Below are 23,826 nucleotides of genomic sequence, written 5' to 3'. Positions count from 1 at the left end.
CTACTCTAAGTGAAGTAACTCAGGAATGGAAAACCAAACATTAATGTTCTCACTCATAAGTGGGAGCTAAGCTATGAGAATGCAAAGGCATAAGAATAATACAATTGGGCTTTGGGGAATTAGGGCAAAGGGTTGGGGGCGGTCAGGGATAAAAGACTACACATTGGGTAGAGTGTACATTGCTCAGTGACAGGTACACCAAAATCACCACATGAATCACAACTCATTCACGTAACCAAACACTACCTGTCCCCCAAAAACCTATTGAAACAAAAAAATAATAATGAAACCCCAAATTAAGTTCACACATAGTCTAAATGAAGCATTTACAATCCCCTATATGCTCTCTGGTCAAAATCCAATTACCAGTACTGAAGGGGCATTTTTTTTTCCAATACCGTGATTAGGAAGTCATGCTTTCTCCATTTTTAAAGCATAAGGCTATCTAATAAATATTAATTTTGAATAAACTTACAATTATTCTGATAGAAATTATTTTCACTTTTCTGATATCTGAAATATTATCAGATAATATTTGTCTTCTATGTCTTCCATCACGAAAAGTACCCAATGCTGCTACTTTCTTCCATTACAAAGATATGTCAGTATTTTAAAAAGAGCAATTGGTGAAATAATTTGAAAAATTCAGAATATTCTTTGTACTTTAATATAGAATAATGTCCTGGACATGTATATTTTTACATGCATTATTGTTTTATATTCAAGTATTTTTCTTTATATTCTCTCTATATATTTTACATTTGCCATTTACTTTCATTAAAACAAATGACATTAATAATTTTTACCTAATATAGACCTTTCATAGCCCTGAGGCAGAAAAAACAGACCTCATATTTTTATATAAACACTAGGAATTAATTTATAGCATAAACTGATTTGAGAATTGAATTATATCAATAATACTTGCTTTTCAAATATTTCAGGTACTGCCAGTATCAATAATATATCCACTGAATATGACAGAACATCAATGTTCTTCCTTGAGTGAAAGAAATAAGCAAATAAATTATCTATTTGCCTTGACTTTATATTATTCTCTATAATAAATACTCTGATTTGATGTAAAGTCTGAAAATGTTCGTGCTTTAGTCCTTTCTTGTGTAAATCTTCTGACACATTTATACTTGAGTTTTATCAAATATTTCCTCACATTTATTACATCTGCGAAGTTTCTTTCTGTGTGAACTCTATGGTGATTTCTAAGTTCCATATTTTGGATAAACTCTTTTCACATTAATTACTTTTATAGAGTTCTAATATGAATTCTCTTATGTTAAGTAAGGGTTGAATACCAATTGAATAGTTTGTCGCATTTTAACAATTCCAGGGTTTCTCTTCAGTATGAATTTCTCTAGTGTTGAGTAAAGTGTAAACTGTGGTTAAAGGCTTTGCCACATTCTTTAAATTGGTAAGTTTTCTCATCATTATGGATTATCTCATTTTTTTAGATTTGATTATTGACTAAGAACTGTCTCACATTTATTGTATCTGAGTTTTATCCAATATAGATTCTCTAATGCTGAGTATGTTTTGACAACTGGCTAAAAACTTCTACACATTTGTTACATTTGTATGACTTCTCTTGAACACTGGTACTCTGATGTATAATAAAGATGAAGAATAAAAGACTTTCTCACACTTTTTACATTGTAGTGGTTCTCTAGAACATGAGTTTTCTAATGTTTTCTAGGGACTAAGCTTTGGCTCAAGGTTTTATCAGACTTACTGCACTGATAATTTTTTTCTTCAATAAAAATATCTTGGTAAATATGTAGTGTAGAACCTTCCCTACTGGTTGTCAAAGCTGTATTATATGTGTGATGTTTTCCACAATTATCTATTCCATGATATTGACTAAGTAATAATTAAGGGGTAAATATCTTCTCATATTGACGAAATTTGTAGATTATGGCAGAAGAAGGTATTATTTCTTGGTGAAAATCTTTTAACAAGGACCCATTAAACTGATCATATTTAGAAATATTCTCATTTTGAAATATCTGCTTTTTAGAAATATTTTTGAACATTTAATCCAGTCTTATATTTTAATTGGTTCATATGATTATTTTGAATGTAGTCTAGATTACTATTCAGATTTTCTAAGTTTTATTTCAAAGAAAAATATGTTTCAAAATTGGTATCAATATTTGTAGAAACACAAGGTACAGGGCCGGGCACGGTGACTCACACCTGTAATTCCAGCACTTTGGGAGGCTGAGGTGGGCGGATCACGAGGTCAGGAGTTTGAGACCAGAATGCCCAACATGGTGAAACCCTGTCTCTACTAAAAATACAAAAATTAGCTGAGCGTGTTGGCACATGCCTGTAATCCCAGCTACTTGGGAGGTTGAGGCATGAGAATGGCGTGAACCTGGGAAGCAGAGCTTGCAGTGAGCCCAAATGGCACCACTGCACTCCAGTCTGGATGACACAGCGAGACTCCATCTAAAAAAAAAAACAAAAAAACAAAAAACAGTACAGAAAAAGCAATTGACATAAATTGTGCTGTCTTTGGAATACTTTATGTTCTTGACCTCTTTTAGAAGTGATATGTTTGCTATAGGTAGTTGTCCTATATTTGGTATAGCCATCGTAACATCTATTGTGTTCTTCACACTTACCCTTTACTTTCCCACTCTCCTTAAGGGTAAATTCTCAAGGTCACAGTTCCCATATCTTCCCAATATTACTTTTTGAAAAAAAGCTTCTAGGGCCGTATGTGGTGGCTCACGGCTGTAATCCCAGCACTTTGGCAGGCTGAGGCAGGTGGATAACTTGAGGTCAGGCGTTCAAGACTAGCCTGGCCAACATGGTGAAATCCCGTCTGCACTAAAAATACAAAAAATTAGCCAGGAATGGTGGCGGTAGCCTGTAATCCCAGCTACTCAGGAGGCTAAGGCAGGAGAATTGCTTGAACCCAGGAGGCGGAGGTTGCAGTGAGCCGAGATCGCACCATTGCACTCCAGCCTGGGCGACAGAGCAAAACTCCATCAAAAGAGAACGGGAGAAAGAGAGAGAGAGAGAGAAAGAGAGAGAGAGAGACAGAGACAGAGAGAGAAAGAAAAGAAAAGAAAACGAAAGAAAGAAAGAAAGAGAGAAAGAGAAAGAAAGAAAAAGAGAAAAGAAAAAAGTTTCTACGCACTGCTTTCTCAACATATCTAAGGCATAATGAGAAAACATATCTGAAAAATATTTTTAAAATTTTCCAATTACTAGATTGAAGTAAATATATTACATAAATCGAATGCACAAAACTAGGCCACCTGAGAACAGCACCATAATAGTTGAATCAAAAACCTGAGATCCCTTTTTTCTCAACATATCAACTATTCTATTTTATTCTATTTTATTTTATTTTATTTTATTTTTGAGACGGAGTCTCGCTCTGTTGCCCCCACTGGAGTACAGTGGCACAATCTCGGCTCACTGCAACCTCCGCTCGCAGGTTCAAACAATTCTCCTGACTCACTCTCCCGAGTAGCTAGGACTACAGGCTCCCGCCGCCACACCCAGTTAAGTTTTGTATTTTTTAGTAGAGATGGGATTTCATCATGTTTGCCAGGCTGATCTCGAACTCCTGACCTTAAATGATCTGCCTGCCTTGGCCTCCCAAGTACTGGGATTACAGACGCTTTGAGCCACCGTGCCCGGCCAATATATTAACTTTAATGACAACAGGGTGAACAAAACCAGTTGAGTTTGCAACACCTCATGTGAGCAGAAAGCCAAGAATAACCACATTTAGAAGATTTGTTACATTTGTGCACTATACCACTGTGCAGTTGGACAAATCTTCCCACTTCTGTTTCTCCCTGAGGAAAGACTAAAAAAGTGGAACGTGTATCCAAATTTCTGAGTTACTGAGTTATTCTTGGGCTATCAAAGACTGGTTATTGCTTCCTTTAACAACTCCTGCTGAAGAGAATAAAGATACAGTTAAAATGAGAGATTTAGTCAAGGGAAATGAAGATAAATGCTTGCTGCAACAACAGAGAGACTGCAGTGCCTGTAACAGTGACCAAGGGAAGAGATTAAAAGCTCTTGAGCAGAAAAAGAGGTAAACCTTTTTTTTTGTTTTGAGACGGAGTCTTGCTCTGTCACCCAGGCTGGAGTGCAATGGCACGATCTTGGCTCACTCAACCTCCATCTCCCGGGTTCAAGGGATTCCCCTGCCTCTGCCTCCTGAGTAGCTGGGACTACAGGCATACCACCACACCCGGCTAATTTTTTGTATTTTAGTAGAGACAGGGTTTTACCATGGCCAGGATGGTCTCGATCTCCTGACCTCGTGATCCACTTGCCTCAGACTCTCAAAGTGCTGGGATTACAGGAGTGAGCCACCAAGGTAAATCTTTTTAACAAGAAAATACACACAGTAGTCCAGAGAAGACACATTTTTGCTAATAGGTTAGAAAAGCTCCCAGAATGACTAGTGCAGCTGAATGTTGTCAATTTTCCCCTGTAGAAAGCCATTCCATAAGAGATGAATAGGTAGTTGTTTCTTACTTGGCCAAAACCTCAACAAAATCACAGTACATAAAAGTAACCAGGAAACACAGCCCAGTCAAAGGAACAAAACATATATTCAAAACAAAAGTGAAATTTTTTTCACTAAAAAGTGACAATTTATGAATTAATTTTTTAAAATTTAAAATATTTTTCTTTTTCTTTTTCCACACCGACAGGGTCTTGCTCTGTCTCCCAGGCTAGAGGGTAATGGTGCAATCATAGCTAAATATAACCTCAAATTTCTCAGCTCAAGCAGTCATGCCACCTAAGTCTGCTGAGTACATATGACTACAACACCTGGATAGTTGTTTTTAATTTTTATACAGACAGAATGTTGCTGTGTTGCCCAGGCTGGTCTCAAACTCCTGGTCTCAAGTGATCTTACTGCCTCAGCCTCCCGAAGTGCTGGCATGAGCAACCACACCTGGCATTTTTTTTAAAGAAATAAGAACTTTAACAATATAGGACAAAGAAAGGCATTGCATAAAGGATTCAATTCAACAAGATAACTTAACTAGCCTAAATATAGATGCACCTAACATTGGAGCACACGGATTCATAAGAGAAGTAATTCTAGACCTACAAAAATACTTAAATAGCTACACAACAATAGTTGGGGAATACAACATCTCACTGACAGTGTTTAACAGATTAGGCAGAAAACTAAATGAAGAAATTCTGGAGTTTGACACTTGACCAACTGGAACTAACAGACATCTACAGTATACTCCACACATCAACTAAAGAATATACATTTTTCTCATCTGCCCACAGAATATACTCTAATATTAACCACATTCCAGCCATAAAGCAAATCTCAATACATTCAAAAGAAATAAAAATCATGCCAACCATACTCCCAGGCCACATAAAACAATAAAAATTAATATAAAGAAGATCTTTCAAAACCACAGAATGCCACTGAAATTAAACAACTTGCTCATGAATGACTTTTGGATAAAGAACGTAATTAAGGCAGAAATAAAAAAACATTTTGAAATAAATGAAAACATAGACACTACATACCACAATCTTTGGGATGTAGCAAAAGCAGTGTTAAGCGTATTCAGAATCTGTAAGAAACTTAAACATCATCTTACACCAGTCAGAATGGCTTTTGTTAAAAAATTAAAAAACAGGCCAGGCACGGTGGCTCATGCCTGTAATCCCAGCACTTTGGGATGCTGAGATGGGCAGATCACCTGAGATCAGGAGTTCGAGACCAGCCTGACCAACATGGAGAAACCCCATCTCTACTAAAAAAAATAAAAAATTAGCCGGGCATGGTGGCACATGCCTGCAATCCCAGGTACTCGGGAGGCTGAATGAAGCAGGAGAATCACTTGAACCCAGGAGGTGGAGGTTGCAGTGAGCCGAGATGGCGCCATTGCACTCCAGCCCAGGCAACAAGAGCGAAACTCTGTCTCAAAAAAAAAAAAAAAAAATTAAAAAACAAAACAAACTGAAAAAAACAGATGTTGATGAGATTTCAGGGGAACAGAAACACTTATACATGGTTGGTGGGAACGTAAACTAATTCCACCACCATGAAGAGCAGTTTGGCGATTTCCCAAAGAACTGAGAGTTGAACTAAGATTCAGCCCAGCAATCCCACTACTGGGTATACACCCAAAAGAAAATAAATTATTCTATGAAAATAGCACATGCGCTTGTATGTTCATCACTACACTAGTCACAATAGCAAAGACATGGAATCAACTTAGGTGTCTATTAATGGTAAATTGGATTTACCATCAGTATTTTACACCACAAAATATGACTTAGCCATAAAGAAGAACAAAACCTTGTCCTTTGCAGCAACATGAAAGCAGCTAGAAGCCGTTGTTCTAAGCAAATTAATTCACAAACAAAAAACCAAAAGATGCATGTTCTCACTTAGAAGTGAGAGCTAAACATTGGTGTACATAGACATAAAAATGAAAACAATAGAGGGTGGAAAAAGGGAGGGCGCCAAGGGCTAAAAAACTACCTATTGGGTACTATGCTCATTATCTGGGTGATGGGATGATTTATTCTTCAAACCTCAGTATCATGCAATATACCCATGTAACCGACCTGCACAGGTAGCCCCAAATCTAAAACAAAAATTAAAGTATAAGAAGGCAAGAAAAAGGGTCTTACTCTCTCACTGAGGCGAGAGTGCAATGCCATAATTATAGCCACAGCAACATCAAATTCCCGGGGTTAAGCAATCCTGTCACTTCAGCCTCCTGAGTTTCTGGGACTACCGGAACATGTAACCACACACGACTAATTTTTAAAAATATTTTTAGCTGGGTATGGTGGCTCATGTCTGTAATCCCAGCACTTTGGAAGGCCGAGGTGGGCGGATCACCTGAGGTTGGGAGTTCAAGACCAGCCTGACCAACATGGAGAAACCCTGTCTCTAGTAAAAATACAAAATTAGCCAGGTGTGGTGGTGCATGCCTGTAGTCCCAGCTCCTTGGGAGGCTGAGGCATGAGAATTGCTTGAACCCAGGAGGCGGAGGTTGCAGTGAGCCAAGATCACGCTATTGCACTCCAGCCTGGGCAACAAGGGTGAAACTCCATCTCAAAAATAATAATAATTTTTTATATATATATATATGTTTAAACACAAGGTCTCACAATATTGCCCAGGGTGGTCTCAAACATATGGCCTTAAGTAATTCTCCTGCCTTAGCTTTCAAAGTAACTGCAATTACAGGCACACACCACTGTGCCTGGCTAAAATATCTATCTTAAAGATGCTTAATCAGCTAAATGAGAAAACAGAAAACTAAAGAGGAAAAACAATGCATGAAGAAAATGAGATTAAAACCATAAAAACAGAAGCAAAGTGTGGAGCTAAAAAATAAATTATTATTTTTAACATTTAAATGATATTTATTAAGAACCTATTACATGAAAGATACTGTTATCAGGTGCTGGGTTTTCAGCATGGGCAAAGGCCTCAAGGTGGGATGAAGCATGACATGTTCTAAAAGCAGAGAGTGAGGCTGAGGGTGACATGAACTGAGGAAGTAGGCAAAGATCTGGCAGGGTGGCACTTTCCAGTTAGAGCTGGCTTCTGTGTGAGGAGCTGAGGCCCTGACTTGATTCTGGGGTTGCCCTACTTGACCTTTAGTTTTTTGTCAAGGGCAGACAGGATAACAGGGATGAAAAAGAGCTTAGGAAATTGAAACCTACTGTGCATTATATAACAAAGATGGCCAACACATTTTCATAGCAAGAAATAAGAGTGAAGGCTTGTTCTGGGCATCAGGACTATACAAATCTAATGCCTGCAACTGGCAGGTGCCCTGGGACATCCCCTGAGACTGCAGGTCACCAGTCCTCAGAATGACACAGCTCTTTTCCAGTTGCTTACAGAAAACTCTTTGGTTAATACTTTATACAAATCTCATGACAATGTCACAAGCAGCTATTTCACTTATCCCTTTTTACAAAAGAGGCCTGGAGAGGCCAAGGGACTTGCTCAAGGCCACACAGCTAGACAGAGGCAGAGCCAGGCCTCTGGCCCTCATGTTCTGACACCACCTGGGGATCCTTTCATTATTCCAGGCTACCTCTTCTTTCCCTTCCATCTTCTCTTTCCCTCTCCTCTTGTTTATTGCCTCTTATCTGCCTGTACTTCAACTTTCTTCAACTTTTCTTCAACTTTTATCTTCAGGAGTACATGTGCAGGATGTGCAGGCTTGTTACATAGGTAAACATGTGCCATGGTGGTTTACTGCACAGATCATGCGATCACACAGGTATTAAGCCCAGCATCTACTAGCTATTCTTCCTGATGCTCTCCCCTGGCAACAGGTGCCCAGTGTTGTTTTCCACCATATGTTCATGTGTTCTCATCATTCAGCTTCCACTTATAAGTGAGAACATTCGGTATTTGGTTTTCTGTTTCTGCATTAGTTTGGTGAGGATAATTGCCTCCAACTCTGTCCATGTCCCTGCAAAGGACATGATCTTGTTCTTTTTCTAGTGTGAAGCCTTCAGTTTTGTTATTTTTACTTAGGATTGCCTTGACTATATGGGCAAAGGACTGCACAGTATTTCATGGTATATATGTATCATATTTTTTTATCCAGTTTATCATTGATGGACATATAGGTTGATTCCATGACTTTGCTATTGTAAATAGTGCTGCAATGAACATATACATGCATGTATCTTTATAACAGAATGATTTATTTTCCTCTGGGTATATACCCAGTAATGGGATTGCTGGGTCAAATGGTATTTCTGCCTCTAGGTCTTTGAGGAATTGCATCCTGTCTTCCACAATGGCTGAACAGGTTCATACTCCCTCCAACAGTATAAAAGCATTCCCTTTTCTCCACAACCTCATCAGGATCTGTTGTTTTTAACTTTTTAATAAAAGTCATTCTGACTGACATGAAATTGTATCTCATTATGGTTTTGATTTGCATTTCTCTAATGATCAGTGATGTTGAGCTTTTTTCTTTTTTTTTTTTTCTTTTCTCTCTTTTTGAAAGAATCTCGCTCTATCTCCCAGGCTGGACTGCAGTGGCACAATATTGGCTCACTGCAACCTCCGCCTCCCAAGTTCAAGCAATTCTCCTGCCCCAGCCTCCCAAGTAGCTGGGATTACAAGCACCTGCCACCATGCCCAGCTAATTTTTGTATTGTTTTTTAGTAGAGACAGGGTTTCACCATGTTGTCTAGGCTGGTCTCAAACTCCTGACCTCAGGTGATCCACCCGTCTCAGCTTCCCAAAGTGCTGGGATTACAGGCATGAGCCACCGCACTCAGCCTGAGCTTTTTTTAATGTTTGTTGGCTGTATGTATGTCTTCTTTTGAGAAGTGTCTGTTCATGTCCTTTGCACACTTTTTAATGAGGTTGGTTTATTCTTGTAAATTTGTTTAAGTTCCTTGTAGATTCTAGATATTAGACCTTTGTCAGATGAATTGCAAAAATTTTCTCCCATACTGTACGTTGTCTATTCATTTTGATGATAGTTACTTTTGCTGTGCAGGAACTCTTTAGTTTAATTAGATCCCATATGTCAATTTTTACTTTTGTTGCAATTGCTTTTGGTGTTTTTGCCATGAAATCTTTGCCTGTGCCTATGTCCTGAATGTTGTTGCCTACATTTTCTTCTAGGGTTTTTTGTTTTTTTGAGATGGAGTCTCACTCTGTCACCCAAGCTGGAGTGCAGTGGCGTGATCTTGGCTCACTGCAATCTCTGCCTTCCCAGCTCAAGTGATTCTCATACCTCAGCCTCCCAAGTAGCTGGGATTACAGATTTGTGCCACCATGCCTGGCTAATTTTTTTTGTACTTTTGGTAGAGACAGGGTTTTGCCATGTGGGCCAGGTGGGTCGCAAACGCCTGAACTCAGGTGATCCACTCATTTGGCTTCCCACAGTTCTGGGATTACAGGCGTGAGCCACCATGCTTGGTCTCTTATAGGATTTTTAGTTTTAGGTTTTTTTGTTTGTTTGTTTGAGACAGAGTTTTGCTCTTGTTGCCCAGATTGGAGTACAATGGTGCGATCTCAGCTCACTGCACTTCCGCTTCCCGGGTTTAAACAATTCTCCTGCCTCAGCCTCCCAAGTTGCTGGGATTACAGGTGCCCACCACCACACCCAGCTAATTTTTTGTATTTTTAGTAGAGACAGGATTTCACCATGTTGGCCAGGCTGGTCTCAATCTCTTGACCTCATGTGATCCACCCACCTCGGCCTCCCCAAGTGCTGGGATTACAGGCGTGAGCCACCATGCCCGGTCAGGTTTTTAGTTTTTTATTTTACATTTAAGTCTATAATCCACCTCGAGTTAATTTTGGTATAAGGTGGAGAGGAAGGTGTCCAGTTTAAATTTTCTGCATATGGCTAGCCAGTTCTCCCAGTACTGTTTATTAAATATGGAATCCCTTTCCCATTGCTTCTTCTTGTTAGGTTTGTCAAAGATCAGATGGTTGTAGGTGTGTGACCTCATTTCTGAGTTTTCTATTCTCTTCCACTGGTCTGTATCTGTTCTTGTATCAGCACCATGCTGTTTTGGTTACTGTAGCCTTGCAGTATTGTTTAAAGTTGAATAGTGTGAAGCCTTCAGCTTTGTTATTTTTACTTAGGATTGCCTTGACTATATGGGCTCTTTTTTGGGTTCATTATACATTTTATAATTGTTTTTTCTAACTTTGTAAGACTGTCAACAGCAGTTTAATAAGAAAATAATGAAACTATAAATTATTTTGGGTATATGGCCATTTTCATAATATTGATTCTCCTATCCATGAGCATGGAATGTTTCTCCATTTGTTTGTATCTTTTCTGATTTCTTTAAGTGGTTTTTGAGACGGAGTCTCACTCTGTCACCCATCGTCCAGGCTGGAACGCAGTAGCACCATATCGGCTCACTGCAACCTCCATCTCCTGGGTTTGAGCAATTTTCCTGCCTCGGCATCTCGAGCAGCTGGGATTACAGGTACCCACCACCACACTCAGCTAATCTTTTTATATTTTTAGTAGAGACAGGGTTTCATCATGTTGGCCAGGCTGGTCTCGAACTCCTGACCTCAAGTGATCTGCCCACCTCAGCCTCTCAAAGTGCTGGGATTACAGGTGTGAGCCACCATGCCCTTAAAGTTCTCCTTGTAGAGCTCTTTCAACTCCCTAGTTAGCTGTATTCCTAGGTGTTGTATTCTTTTTGTGTCAATTATGAATGTGAGTTTGTTCATTATTTGGCTCTGTGCTTGCCTCTTGTTGGTATACAGAAATGCTAGTGATTTTTCCACATTAATTTTATATTCTGAAACTTTGCTAAAGTTGCTTATCAGCTTAAAAAGCTTTTGGGCTGAGACTATGGGATTTTCTAGACATAGGATTAGGTCAACTGCAAACAAAGATAATTTGACTTTTTTTCTCTTTATATTTAAATACGCTTTATCTCTTTCTTTTGCCTGATTGCCCTGGCCAGAATTTCCAATACTATGTTAAATAGGAGTGGTGAGAGAGGGCGTCCTTTTCTTGTGGTGGTTTTCAAGGAGAATGCTTCCAGTTTTTGCCTATTCAGTATGATATTGGCAGTGGGTTTGTCATATATGGTTCTTATTATTCTGGGGTATGTTCCTTCAATACCTAGTTTATTGAGAGTTTTAAACTTAAAGGGATGTTGAATTTTATTGAAGGCCTTTTCTGCATCTATTAAAATATGCATGTGTTTTTTGTCTTCAGTTCTGTTTATGTGAGGAATCACATTTACTGATTTGCATATGTTGAACCAAGCTTGCATTCTGGGGATGAAGCCAACTTGATCATGTGGATAAGCATTTTGATGTGTTGCCAGATTCGGTTTGCCAGTATTTTATTGAGAATGTTTGCATCAATGTTCATCAAGAATATTGACCTGACACTTTCTTTTTTTGTTGTTGTATATTGCCAGGTTTTGGTATTAGGATGATGCTGGCCTCATAAAGTAAGTTAGGGAGAAGTCCCTCCTTTTCGATTTTTTTGAATGGTTTCAGTAGAAATGGTTCCAGCTCCTCCTCTTCGTACCTCTGGTAGAATTCCACTGTGAATCTATCTAGTCCCAGGTTTTTGTTTTGTTTTGTTTTGTTGTTGTTTTTGATTGGCAGGCTACTTATTACTGCTTCAATTTCAGAACACATTATTGGCCAATTCAGGGATTCAATTTCTTTCTGGTGGATAAGCGTTTTGATGTGTTGCTGGATTTGGTTTACCAGTATTTTATTGAGAATTTTTACATCAATGTTCATCAAGAATATCGACCTGAAACTTTCATTTTTTGTTGTATGTCTTCCAGGTTTTGGTACTAGGATGATACTGGCCTCATAGAATGAGTTAGGGAGGAGTCCCTCTTTTTAATTTTTTTTGAATGGTTTCAGTAGAAATGGTACCAACTTTTCTTTGTACCTGTGGTAAAATTCCACTGTGAATAATCTATCTGGTCCTGGGTTTGTTTGTTTGTTTGGTTGGTTGGCAGGCAGGCTATTTATTACTGCTTCAATTTCAGAACACATTACTGGTCAATTTAGGGACTGAATTTCTTTCTGGTTCAGTCCTAGGAGCGTGTATGTAAAAAAAAAAAAAGGATCCATTTCTTCTAGATTTTCTAGTTTATGTACGCATAAATTCTCTGATGATTGTATTTCTGTGGGCTCAATGGTAATTTCCTTCTTATCATTTCTGATTGTGTTTATTTGATTCTTTTTTCTTCTTTTTTAGTCTAGTCAGTGGTCTATCTACTTTATTAATTTTTCAAAAAAACTAGCTTCTAGTTTTGTTGAATTTTTGAAGGGTTTTTCATGTCTCTATCTCCTTCAGTTTGGCTCTGATCTTGGTGATTTCTTGTCTTCCGCTAGCTTTAGGTTTTATTTGGTCTTGGTTCTGCAGTTCTTTTGGTGGAAATGTTAGGGTTGTTGATTTGAGATCTTTCTAGTTTGTTGATGAGGCCATCTAATGCTATAAATTTTCCACTGAACACTTCTTAACTGCATCCCAGAGATGCTGGTACATTGTGTCTTTGTTCTCAGTTTCAAAGAACTTCTTGATATATGCCTTAATTTCATTATTTACCCAAAAGCCATTCAGGAACAGATTATTCAATTTTCATGTACTTGTGTGGTTTTGAGCAGATTTCTTTTTTTTTTTTTTTTTTGAGACGGAGTCTGGCTCTCTCGCCCGGGCTGGAGTGCAGTGGCCGGATCTCAGCTCACTGCAAGCTCCGCCTCCCAGGTTTACGCCATTCTCCTGCCTCAGCCTCCAGATAGCTGGGACTACAGGCGCCCGCCACCTCGCCCGGCTAGTTTTTTGTACTTTTTTTTAGTAGAGATGGGGTTTCACCGTGTTAGCCAGGATGGTCTCGATCTCCTGACCTCGTGATCCACCCATCTCGGCCTCCCAAAGTGCTGGGATTACAGGCTTGAGCCACCGCGCCCGGCTTGAGCAGATTTCTTAATCTTGAATTCTAATTTGATTATGCTGTGGTCTGAGAGACTATTACGATTTCAGTTCTTTTGCATTTGCTGAGGATTATTTTACTGACAATACAAGACCAATTTTTGAGTAAGTGCTGGGTGGTGATGAGAAGAATGTATATTCTGTTGTTTTCGGTGGAGAGTTCTGTAGATATCTATCAGGTCCACTTGATCCAGAGCTAAGTTCAGGTCCTGAATATCTTTGTCAATTTTCTGTCTCGATGATCTGTCTAATATTGTCAGTGGCGTGTTAAACTCTACTACCATTATCATATGTGAGTCTAGGTCTCTTTGTAGGTCTCTAAGAACTTGCTTTATGAATCTTGGTGCTCCTGGATTGGGTGCATTTATATTTAGAACAGTTACATCTTCTTGTTGAACTGAACCCTTTACCATTATGTAATGCCCTTCTTTGTCTCAATGAAACAGAATAGAGGGCCAGAAATCAAGCTGCACATCTACAACCATTTGACCTTTGACAAAGCTGACAAAAACAAGAAATGGGAAAGAACAATAATTTCTATTATTCAGTAAATAATGTTGAGAGAACTGGCTAGCCATAGTCAGAAAACTGAAACTGAATTCCTTCCTTACATCATATACAAAAATTAACTCAAGATGAAATTAAAGACTTAAATGTAAAACCCAAAACTATAAAAACCCTGAAAGACAACCTAAGCAATACCATTCAAGACATAGGCACAGGCAAAGACTTCATGACAAAGATGCCAAAGCCATTGCAACAAAAGCAAAAATTAACAAATGAGATTTAATCAAACTAAAGAGCAAAAAGAGCACAGCAAAAGAAACTATTAAAAGAGTAAACAGAGGCCAGGCGCGGTGGCTCACACCTGTAATCCCAGCACTTTGGGAGGCCGAGGCGGGCAGATTATGCGGTCAGGAGATCAAGACCATCCTGGCCAACAAGGTGAAACCCCATCTCCACTAAAAATACAAAAAAATTGGCCAGGCATGGTGGCAGGTATCTGTAGTCCCAGCTACTCGGGAGGCTGAGGCAGGAGAATGGCATGAACCCAGGAGGCGGAGCTTGCAGTGAGCCGAGATTGCGCCACTGCACTCCAGCCTGGGATACAAAGCGAGACTCCATCTCAAAAAAAAAAAAAAAAAAAAAAAAAAAAAAAAAAAAAAAAAAAAGAGTAAACAGACAAACTGCAGTATGGGAGAAAATTTTTGCAAACTATGCATTTGTCAAAGGACTAATACCAACATCGATAAGAAACTTAAACAAATTTACAAGAAAAAACAAATAACTGGCCGGATGCAGTGACGCACACCTGTAATCCCAGCACTTTGGGAGGTTGAGGCGGGAGGAACACCTGAGGACGAGAGTTCAAGACCAGCCTGACCAACATGGAGAAATTCTGTCTCTACTAAAAATACGAAAAAAAATTAGCCAGGCGTGGTGGCACATACCTATAATCCCAGCCACTCGGGAGGCTGAGGCAGGAGAATCGCTTAACCAAGGAGACGGAGGCTGCAGTGAGCCGAGATGGCACCACTGCACTCCAGCCTGGGCAACAGGAACGAAACTCCATCTCAAAAAAGCAAAACAAAAACAAAAACAAGCAACTTTATTAAAAAGCAGGTGGTAAAGGACATGAACAGACACTGTTAAAAAGACTTACGTCCAGCCAACAATCATAAAAAAATTAAAAAACTCAACATCCCTGATCATTAAAGAAATGCAAATCAAAACCACAACGTGATACCATCTCATGCCAGTCAAAGTGGTTATTTTTTTAAAGTTTAAAATAACAGATGCTGGCAAGGTTGTGGAGAAAAAGAAATGCTTATACACTCCTGGTGGGAGTATAAATTAGTTCAGCCATTGTGGAAGATAGTGTGGTAATTTTTTAAAGACCTAAAGACAGAAATATCATTCAACCCAGTAATCCCATTATTGGATATAAATTCAAAAGAACATAAATTATTCTACCATAAAGTCGCATGTACATGCATGCTCACTGCACCACTATTCACAATAGCAAAGACATGGAATCAACCTAAATGCCCATCAATGATAGACTGAATAAAGAAAAATGTGGTACATATTCACCATGGAATACTATGCAGCCAGAAAAAGAATGAAATCATGTTTTTTGCAGGGATGTGGATGGAGCTAGAGGACACTATCCTTAGCAAACTAGCACAGGGAAAAAAAAACAAATATCACATGTTCTCACTCATAAGTGGGAGCTAAATAATGAGAACACATGGACACATAGAGGGGAACAACACACACTGGGACTTTTCAAAGGGTGAAACGTGGGAGGAGGAAGAGGATCAGGAAAAATAACAAATGGGTAATAGGCTTAATACCTGGGTTATTAAATAATCTATGTAACAAATCCCCACATGACATAAGTTTACCTATAAAACAAACTTGCACTTGTATCCCTGAATTTAAAATAAATGTTTGTTTGTTTGTTTGTTTTTGAGACGAAGTCTTGCTCTGTCGCCCAGGCTGGCGAGTGTAGGGGCGCGATCTCAGCTCACTGCAACCTCCGCCTCCCAGGTTCAAGCGATTCTCCCACCTCAGCCTACCAAGTAGTTGGGATTACAGGTGCACAACCACACCTGGCTAATTTTTGTATTTTTAGTAGAGACGGGGTTTCAGCATCTTGGCCAGGCTGGTCTTGAACTCCTGACTTTGTGATCCACCCGCCTTGGCCTCTGAAATAAGCGTTTTTTAAAAGACTGATTTGTACCTTTTAAGGAGGAATCAGCCAGTACTTTCAAAGATGGTTTTGTTGAAAAATGTAATCAGCCACTTGTCTAGTAAATACTCCTCATATTTTAAAAAGAAAGAACAAAGCTGAAGGCATCACAATATCTGACTTCAAAATTTGCTACACAGCTATAGTAACCAAAACAGAATTGTACTCACATAAAAACATACACATAGATCAATGTGCCCAATAAGCCCAGAAATAAATTTATGCACCTAAAACCAACTGATTTTTAACAAAAGTGGTGAGAACACATTTTGCAGAAAAGCTCTTCAATAAACGGTACAGGGAAAATCTAATATCCACATGAAGGAGAAAAAACTAGACCTCTCTCCCTCTCCATATACAAAACTCAACTCAAAATGAATTAAAGACTTAAACTATGAAACTATTAGATAAAAACATAGAAAAAATGCTTTACAATATTAGAATGAAAACAAATTTTTAAAATAAGACTTCAAAAGCGTAGGCAACAAAAGCAAAAATAAGCAAATGAGATTACATCAAACTAAAATGTTTTTGCATACAAAAGGAAACAATTATCAGAATGAACAGACAACCTAGAAAATAGGAGAAAATATTTGCAAACTATATATATGAAGAGGGGTTGATATCCAGAATATATTAAAAACTTTAAAATTTTAAAAGAAAACAAACAATCTATTAAAAATGGCCAGGCGCAGTGGCTCACACCTGTAATCCCAGCACTTTGGGAGGCTGAGGCAGGTGGATCACCTGAGGTCAGGAGTTTGAGACCAGTCTGGCCAGCATGGTGAAACTCCCATCTCTACTAAAAATACAAAAATTAGCTGGGCGTAGTGGCACACACCTGTAATCCCAGCTACTCGGGAGGCTGAGTCAGGAGAATCGCTTGAACCCGGGAGGCAGAAGTTGCAGTGAGCCAAGATTGTGCCACTGCACTCCAGCCTGGGCAACAAAGAGTGAAACTCCACCTCAAAAAAAAGAAGATCTTAATAGACATTTGTCAAAAAAAAAGACATACAAATGGCTAACAGGTACATAAAAAGATGTTCAATATCACTAGTCATCAAGGAGATGCAAATCCAAACTACAATATCACCTCACTTTCATTAGAATGGCTGTAATTTTTCTTTTTTCTTTCTTTTTTTTTTGTTTTTTTTGAGACAGAGTTTTTGCTCTTCTTGCCTAGGCTGGAGTGCAATGGCACGATCTCGGCTCACCACAACTTCTGCCTCCCAGGTTCAAGCGATTCTCCTGCCTCAGCCTCCCGAGTAGCTGGGATTACATGGATGCACCACCACGCTCAGCTAACTTTGTATTTTCAGTAGAGACGGGGTTTCTCCATGTTGGTCAGGTCGAACTTTTGACCTCAGGTGATCCGCCCACCTCAGCCTCCCAAAGTGCTGGGATTACAGGCATGAGTTACCGTGCCCGGCAGAATGGCTATAAATTTTAAAACAACATAAAATAAGTACTAATGAGGATGTAATCAGAGGGAACACATATACACTGTTGGTGGGATTATAAATATTTATGGCCATTATAGAGTATGGAGTTTTCTCAAATAATTAAAAATAGAGCGATCCTATGATCCAGTAATTTAACTACTGGGTATATATCTAAAAGAAAGAAATTCATGTGTCAAAAAGACATCTGCATCCCCGTGTTTATTGCAGCACCATTTGTAATAGCTAAGATATGGAATCAATTGAAATGTATAGCGACACATGAATGCATATAGAATAAGTGGTATACATACACAATAAAATACTATTCAGCCATAAAAAAAGAATAAAATTCTGTTATTTGCAACAACATAGGTGGACCTTGAGTATTTCATGTTAAGTGAAATAAGCCATACACAGAAAGACAAATACTTTATGATCTCATAATCTTGCTTTTATGAGGAACCTGAAAAAAAAGGGGAGTTTATAGAAGGAAAGAATACAACAGGGGTCACAGGAGAGTAAACGGGGAGGATGGGAAGAAGTTACTTAACAATATTAAGTTACAATTAGATAGGGGAAATAAGTTCTGGTTTTCTACTACGCAGTAGGATAATAATTAATTTTTAAAAATTGCATATTACAAAATAGCTAGAAGAGACCAGGTGTGGTGAAACACAACTGTAATCCCTACACTTTGTGAGGCTGAGATAGAAGAATCACTTGAAGTCAGAAGTTCAAGACCAGTCTGGACAACATAATGAGACGCCGTCTCTACAGAAAATAAAATTATTAGCTAGACATGGTGGCATGTTTTTGTAGTCCCAGCTACTTAGGAAGCTAAAGAGGGAGGATCACTTGAGCCTGGGAGTTTGAGGTTACAGTAAGCTATGATTCAACTACTGCACTCCAGTCTGGGTGACAGAGCAAAATTCTGTCAAGAAAGAAAAGAAAAGAAAAAGAAAGGTAGGGCAAGTTGGCTCATGCCTGTAATCCTATAACTTTGGAAGGCCAAGGCAGGTGGATCACTTGAGGCCAAGAGTTCGAGATCAGCCTGGCCAACATGGCAAAATCCCATCTCTACTAAAAATACAATAATTAGCTGGGTGTGGTGGCGTATGCCTGTAATCCCAGCTACTCAGGAGGCTGAGGCACAAGAATCACTTGAACCCGAGAGGTGGAGGTTGCAGTGAGCCAAGATTACACCACTGCACTCCAGCCTAAGTGACAGAGCAAGACTTTGTCTCAAAAAAACCCAAAAAACAAAGATAAGATAAAATAGCTAGAAAAGAGGCTTTTGAATGTTCTCACCACAAAAATAACAATTGTATTAGGTAATAAATACACTAAATACTCTGACTTGATCATTATACAACCTATATATAATTATACCCCAATATATGTAACATTACATATGTCAATTTAAAAAAATGAACTAAGACTTTAACATAAAACCTATAACTGTAAAACTCCTAGGACAATACAGAAGGGGCAAGCTTTGCAACAACTGGTCTTGGCAATGATTTGGGGGATATAACGTAAAGGATCAGGTAACAAAATCAAGAGCATATACATGGTACTAAATGAGTATATTTAAAATATCCCATAGTCAAAGCAGAACATGGAATAGATATTTTGTACATTCAGGTACATTGCAGTATTATTCACAAAAAATAATACCTGGAAGCAAACGTTTCTTTATGGATGACTATTTTAAACAAATGTGGCACATATATACCATGGAATATTATTCAGTCTTTTAAAAAAGGGACATCTTGACAAGTACTGCAATAAAGATAAATCTTTAGAACATTATATTAAGTAAACTAAGATAATCAAAAAGAAGGAGACACTGTATAATTACACTTGTATAAAATATTTAATCAAACTCATAGAAACAAAAAGTAGAATGGTGTTCTTCAGGAACTGGAAAGAGGTAGAAAGGACAATTTGTTGTTTAATGGGTACTCACTTTTACTTTTGTAAGACAAAAATTATCTAGAACCTCTTGTAAAACAATAGGATTGTACTTAACAATTCTAAACTGTACACTTAACAATGTTTGAGGTGACAATTGTACGTTTTTAACCATAATTAAACACTTAAGACTACCTAAGAGACAGTTACAAAAATTTTTTTAAATTACCTTCAAATAACAAAAGTGTTCTTCTCACACAATCATATAGATTCAAACTATAAGTACATTGTGAACTTAAGATTATTTTCCTGATTATCACCTGGACATAATAAAATAATCATTGAAAACCAAGAAAAAAGGCCGGGCACGGTGGCTCATGCCTGTTATCTCAGCACTCTGGGAGGCTGAGGTGGGTGGATCACCTGAGGTCAGGAGTTTGTGACCAGCCTGGCCAACATGGTGAAACCCTGTCTCTACTAAAAAATACAAAAAATTAGCCAAGTGTGGGGGCAGGCTCCTGTATCCCAGCTACTTGGGAGACTGAGGCAGGAGAATCACTTGAACCCGCTGGATGGAGGTTGCAGTGAGCCGAGATCACGCCACTGCATTCCAGCCTGGGCAACAGAGCAAGACTCCATCTCAAAAAAATAAAATAAAATAAAGCCAAGAAAAAATATGTCACAAACAAAGTAGGGGCAACACAGGTGAAAAACACAGATATTTCTATAGGTAAGAGGCATACAGCTAATTCATATGTAAATTAAGGGACCCTCAGGGAAAAACATCCACCTGTGCCCATGGATGTAGGACAATCAACATCATTCTGGATGTGAGTCTTGAAATGGCACTGTAACCTGGCTCTGTTTCATGTAGCCACAGTTCAGGAGCAGTTTTGCTCAACCTGGGACTTGTTTAAAAGCATGCAAGTCTGTGCCCCTTGAGGCAGGCCTGCTGATATCAGTCTCACTGAGAATCTTAAAGCAAACCCTGTTAACCCAGTTTTAATCCCTGTTGGCCAGCGTCTGGAAACAGTCCTGCCCACCCAGAAACCTGGAGGGAAATATATCATGGACTCAGAGACAAAACTGAAGACTTTTAGTCTCAGTTGTATATCCTGAAGCAGCCCTGTGAATCAGTTCCAGTGGCTCTCAGTTTTGACCAGGGATCAGTCCTGCCCATCCAGTGAACTGTCTAATGACTGGGTTAGACCAGAGATCCAGTAGGAGTCAAGCACCCCTATATGCAGAAACAAGTGCAATTTCTTATCCCAACCCCAGCTCTAATAATAAAGATTCTGAAGAAAGTTAAGTCTTTCTAGGTAATAGACAGAATCTATAACTGATGTGCTGATAACAGGTCAGCCAATCATGAAACCCACTCAAGGCCAAGTAGTCATGTCATCTGGCTCCAACAAACTCAAATGTACTCAGTTGAAATCTCATCAGCCCAGGGACCCAATAAAAGAAATTATCTTTCAAAACTATTCTATAATTACTGGAAGATTTGTTCTTTCACATTTAGGCATACAAACATAAGGCTATACAGATGAAAAAGAATCAGGAAAACATAAGCATCACCAAAAGAACTAATAAGGCTCTAGTAAACATCTACAAAGAAATGGAGATCTCAGAATTGTCTGACAAAGAATTGAAAATAATCACCTTAAGAAACTTTGATAAGATGCAAAAGAACACAATAGATAACTCAAAAATTTTAGAAAACAACAACACAGAAACGAAGTGAGAAATATAATAGAGAAGTAGACCAAGCATGGTGGCTTACACCTGTAATAATAAAACTTTGGGAGGCTGAGGCAGGAGGATTGCTTGAGGCCAGGAGTTCAAGCCTAACCTGGATAACATTGCAAGATCATTCATTTAAAAAAATTAATAGGAAAATAGAAACCATAAAAAACAACCAAACAGAAATCTTGCAGCTAAAGTTAAAAAAAAAATGGTAGAACTGAAAAACTACAATAGAAAACTGTAACAGGAGACTCAATTATAAAATAAAAAAATTAAGTGAACTCAAAGTTGGCTATTTGAAAGTGACCAATCATAAAGTGAACAAATCAACACATTTTAGAATTTTCAGAAGAAGGGAGAGAGAAAAAGAAAAATAAATTGAAAGACATAATGTCTAAAACTTCCCAGATCTAAGCCAGGCATGGTGGCTCACACCTGTAATCCCAGCACTCTGGGAGGCCAAGGTGCAGGGATGGCTTGAGTTCAGGTGTTTGAGACTAGCCTGGGCATTATAGCAAAACTCCATCTCTACAAAAATTAGCCAGGTGTGGTGGCACATGCTTGAAGTTTCAGCTACTTGGGAGGCTGAGGTGGGAGAATTGCTTGAGCCTAGGAGGCAGAGGTTACAGTGAACCAAGATCATGCCACTGCACTCCAGCCTGGCTGACAGAATGAGACCCTGTCTCAAAAAAACCACCACCAACAACAACCAAAAAACCCCCAAATTTAGAAAAAGATACGAACATCCAGTTTCATGAAGCTCAATACACTTACAGCAAAAAGAACCTAATAAGGATTGCCCTAGAACACATTATAATTAAATTTTCAGCATTCACAGATAAAGCTCAATTCCTGAAAACAGTAAGAGATAAGAGATTCTTCACATACAAGGGAACCTTTATAATGTTATCAGTGAATTTTTCAGCAGAAACCTTGCAAGCTAGGAGACTCAATTATATATTTAAAATGCTTTAAAAAGAAAAAAACTTCACAACTAAGACTATATGTAATAAGGCTGTCCTTTAGACATAGAAGAGATCAAGACATTTTAAGACAAAGAAAAAAGTTGAGGGAATTTATCACCACTTAACCTGTGTTACGAGAAATGCTAAAAGAAATTCTTCACATTGAAATGATGGAATGTTAACTAACAATATGAAAAACATTATATTATACATTAGACATAAAGTATAAATGTCACTGGAAATGGTAAGTAGTGAAGTTCAGAACACTCTAATACTGTAATGGTTTTTAACTCTAATGTAAGATCTATTAAAAAGTACTAAAAATACAGGTAGCCACAATAATTTTTTAAATGCACAATATAAAAAGTTCTGGCCAGGCGCGGTGGCTCACGTCTGTAATCCCAGCACTTTGGGAGGCCGAGGCGGGCGGTACACAAGGTCAGGAGATCGAGACCATCCTGGCTAAGACGGTGAAACCCCGTCTCTGCTAAAAATACAAAAAATTAGCCGGGCGCGTTGGCAGGCGCCTGTAGTCCCCGCTACTCGGGAGGCTGAGACAGGAGAATGGCGTGAACCCGGGAGGCGGAGCTTGCAGTGAGCCGAGATCGCGCCACTGCACTCCAGCCTGGGTGATGAGTAAGACTCCATCTCAAAAAAAAAAAAAAAAGTTCTAAAGTGCGATATATAGTATAAAATGTGTGAAAGGAGAAAACTTGTAGTTTTTCTATGGCATTGAAGTTAAATTGTTATCATCTTAAGCTAGGCTGTTAAAATATAAAATGTTTTATGTAAGTACCATGATAACCACTAGGAAAAAATTGTAGTAGATACACAAAAGAAAAAGAGAAAGCAATTAAAGCATATTAAAAAAAAAAAAAAACCAAAAAGTTAAGGCTGGGTGCAGTGGCTCATTCCTGTAGTCCCAGCACTTTGGGAGACAGAAGTGGAAGAATCACTTGAGCTCAGGAGTTTGAGACCAGCCCGAGCAACATAAGGAGACCATATCTCTACAAAAAATAGCTGCATGTTGTGAAACATGCCTGTAGCCCCAGCTACTTCGGTGGCTGAGATGAGAGGACTGCTTGAGCCCAGGATATTGAGACTACAGAGGGCTATGACCATGCCACACACTCCAGCCTAGGAAACAAAGCATGACCCTGTCTCAACAAAAATGAACACAGTCACAGGAAAGATAAGACAAGAAGAAAAAACAAACAAATAAATTTTAGATAGTCAGAAAACAAAACCACAATAATAACTTATTAATGGTAACATTAATAGTAACCTATCACTATTTTACATATAAAGAGATTAAATTATCCAATAAACAGACACTGCTACAGAAAATGTCATCTCTAAATTTTAGGTTAAAATTCAATAGCCATTATGATACTATTAAGAAGCGGGACCTTCAAGAATTGATTAGGACTGGTCAGGCACACTGGCTAACGCTTGTTAATCCCAGCCCTTTGGGAGGCCAAGGTGGGTGGATCATCTGAGGCCAGGAGTTGTGGAGACCAGCCTGA

General features: G+C 38.6%; 1 pseudogene; it reads right to left on the bottom strand.

The window, feature by feature from the left end:
• Window positions 1–1,457: 1,457 nt before the first annotated feature.
• Window positions 1,458–23,826, bottom strand: part of LOC105501852 — a 31,536-nt pseudogene continuing 9,167 nt past the window's right edge.

This window comes from Colobus angolensis, unplaced genomic scaffold (assembly GCF_000951035.1).
Source record: "Colobus angolensis palliatus isolate OR3802 unplaced genomic scaffold, Cang.pa_1.0 Scaffold754, whole genome shotgun sequence".
NCBI classification, from domain to species: domain Eukaryota; kingdom Metazoa; phylum Chordata; class Mammalia; order Primates; family Cercopithecidae; genus Colobus; species Colobus angolensis.
The sequence above is the reverse complement of the archived record's forward strand: the minus strand, read 5'-3'. Positions and strand labels throughout refer to the sequence as shown.